Below are 3,544 nucleotides of genomic sequence, written 5' to 3' on the forward strand. Positions count from 1 at the left end.
CTGATCTGGTCCCCAATGACTTCTTTCTTTACCTGAAGATAAAAGAAATATTGAAAGGAAGACATTTTGATGACATTCAGGACATCAAGGGTGATATGACGACAGCTCTGACGGCCATTCCAGAAAAAGAGTTCCAAAATCACTTTGAAGGGTGGACTAGGCGCTGGCATGGGTGCCTAGCTTCCCAAGGGGAGTACTTGGAAGGTGACTTGGAAGTATGTAGCACTTTCTTTAGGATGAGTTAATGGACCTAATTGTCAGACCTCATAGATATTTACTTCACCAGCCAAGTATTTCTGAAACCAATTTCAGAAACTCAAAAAAATATCATTTCCCTTCTTTCCTATCCAAGTGCAAGAACGGTCCATTTTCTCTTTCTACCCATCAATAGTAGGTAAGGAGGCAGAAGGTATTATAAGGAAAAGTCCAGGTCTGGTGATTGGCACACAGGTGTGTCCAGCTGTTTTCATGGGTTTAGCACTGATCTTACCATGTGGTCCCACGTGAGCATTTTTCTAAATGTCTAAGGGAAAGAGCTGCTTTCACTAAGTGTTTCTTCTGCTTTACTTGTATTCATACCTTTATTTTTTAAAACAACACCTTGAAGAAACAATTATTCTGTCCATGTTACAGAGGAAAATACTGAGATAGGTGTTGTCTCAAGCTCATATAGCTGGAGCTAAGGTTTGATTGACAGTATCCAGAGGTTGCACAGACTCCAGGCTGTGCACATCATCCTCGTGCTGTGAAGTAAGAGGTAAGCTATGTTACTTTTCCTCAGGTCCTTTATCGCCCCAATATCCTTTCCAGCCAGATTGTCAAGGAGGTTTCTGAAAACACAGGGTTCTGTGGCTGCTCAATCCTGCTGGGAGCCGGAGCCGCTGATAGTACACAGATGACNGTGTTCACTCCAGGCTGCCAAGGGAATCCTGAGAAAAATTATACAATCTGACAGGACATTTTAGTTCATGATCACCTACCTCAATTGGACTCCACGTTGCCTGGAAATCACCATGTTTCTCTAGAGTTGATTGCTTTTCATATATCTACAAGCCTCATTTGAAGTCTTTTATTCTCTCCTCAAATCTCCTTGCATTCTCTCCTTTTTATTGACTCTTTTCAGAGAAAATACAAACCATCTGATGGAAGCAACCTCAGCTTCCTGCCAACACATCTTCAAACCAACCTGTTTTCGTACCCACCGTCCCTACTTCTTTCCTGTTATTATTCAGGGAAGGTGTTTCTCCTCCTTTCAAAGGCTGTCCTTTCTTCTACCTGCATGCTACCCCGTCCTGCTTTCTGAGGAAACTATCTTCATCATTTCTCCCTTCTCACTCCTTGATCTTCAACTTCTTTTTCTCCTCTGTTGGCCCATTGTCTTGAAAGAGTGACACTTTAAAGTGACACTTGTCATGTCACTTTTCCACCTCCCATTTAATGCACAATCCCATCTAACTCTCATCCTCTGCCACTCCCCTGCACTCCTCTTGATAAAGTCACCAGTGCCCCCACTTGCTGTCCCCAGTAGGAGCACTTTTGTCTTCATCTCTTCACTTCCGGATAGCATTTGACTCAGCTGATCAGTTCCTCTTTCTAGATATAGTTTTCTTTCTTGTCCTCAGGCATGTCACTCTCTCCTGGTGTTTATTTTTTACCACTTAAGTCTCTCTTTACAAGTTCTTTTCTCAGCATCTCCTGCTCTGACTTATACATATCTGGGTTCTTCAGGGCTTGATTCTGGGCTCTCTTCTTACTCTAGATTCTTTCCCTTGGTGGTTTTCTCCACTCCCATGACATCACTTACCATCTCTATAGCAATGACACCCACTTATCTACCTCCGGACTACATCTCTATGTCCAGCTGACCACTCTGGAAATATTCATGCAAGGTCCCGGGGGCACTTCCAACTCAGCAGGGGCCGATGTAGAATGTATCACCTACCCCTCCAAACCTGCTTCTTCTCTACCCCGTTGTTCAGGCCAGAAATCTGAGGTTTATCTTGGCCATCACTTGCTGTCACCACTCTCACCTAAGTAGTTGCTGATATTTGAACACTTGTACTTCTTTCAATGTCTGTTTTTTATCACCTTAGTCCAGACTACAATTTCTTCTTGTCTGGACTGAAAACAAATGGCCCCTAAAGGGTCTCATTCAAAAGATATATGTTTTTTCTCTCTACTTAATAGCCTTCAGTGGCTGTCCTTTGCTCTTAGGTTAAAGTCTAAAATTTTCACCCCTGCCCATCTTCCAGATCACCTTAAATCTTCCCCCCTCATGTATAATGTCCGTCACGTGTTGTATATCATTTTTTAGTTCCTTAAATAGTTTAAATTTCTTCTTACTTCAGAGCCTCAGAACACAAGAGATGGGGAAGCCAGAGGGTCCTGAAAGGGCTTAGGCTCCAGCTATGTTGAGATCAGTACAAACCCACCCCTGCTTCAGGGGCAGCCCACTCTCCCCATTCTTTGCAGTTCTAAGGGGTCTTTAAACATGTGGCTGTCTCTGCCAAAAGGTCCTCATCACTTCTGTCTTCATTTGGCCAATTCCCACTAATCCTTCATGTCCAGCTGAATGTCACCATCTCATGGACGCCTCCCCTTAACACCGAGCCTAGGTTAGTTGCTCTGTTTAAAGCTCCCACTTCTCATTTAGTAGCTATCACAATTATAATACAACGGTATAGTTTACTTTGTAATATGTTTTTCTACCCCTAACTATTAAATCCATGAAGGCAGGCACCATGTCTGTTTATTTAGTGCGTTTTCCTCGGGCACCCAACATAGTACTGAGCACACAATAGGTTCTGAGTGAAGAAATGGGCATCTCATATAAACTTTGATTTGGGGGAAAAGCCAGGGAGAAGCCAGAAACAAATCTGCCTCTGTTTTGATTTGAGCCTTATCCTGTCACATGTGAATGTAGAGATTATTCTGTAAGGAGCCTAGATTAGTTATTTATGCTACATAGTAGCCACAGTCACTAATTTGGCCCTGGCAGAGGGGGTTGATAGGGTCCCGCTGAAGAAATGATATTCCCCTCTTCTAATCTAAGACTTCTTCAAATAGGCATGAGATTTTGGGTTGTATATTGGATGAACTATGGGCTCTGTTATGCAATGGCTTCTTAAGTTTGGAAAAAAAATTTGTTTCTTGAATAATGGTAAAGGAAAAAGCAGAGTAGTAGGCTGTCTCATTTTTCAGGTTGCTAGCAGATAAGCAATAACGATTGATAATAAGGGTATGAAAAAAGCCTGGTGTTGTAATCAATGAAACTTTATACATAGTTAATGTAACCTATATTTGATGGTATGTATGATTGTTATTGCTCTGAATGGCAATTATATACCTATGTTAAACAGTTCACTGAACTTATACAACGCCAGGAGGTATAATTCATATATACGAAGGTCTGACAATTAAGCTCGTGAACTGGTTGCAATGATGCCGCTGACCTTCTTTGATATATGGATTATTCATTATGAATTTGTACCAACTGGACAAACAGCTAACCAAGTTTACTTTTTGGAAGTGCTGAAAAGGCTGC

Source organism: Hipposideros armiger, unplaced genomic scaffold (genome assembly GCF_001890085.2).
Source record: "Hipposideros armiger isolate ML-2016 unplaced genomic scaffold, ASM189008v1 scaffold_826, whole genome shotgun sequence".
Taxonomy (NCBI): domain Eukaryota; kingdom Metazoa; phylum Chordata; class Mammalia; order Chiroptera; family Hipposideridae; genus Hipposideros; species Hipposideros armiger.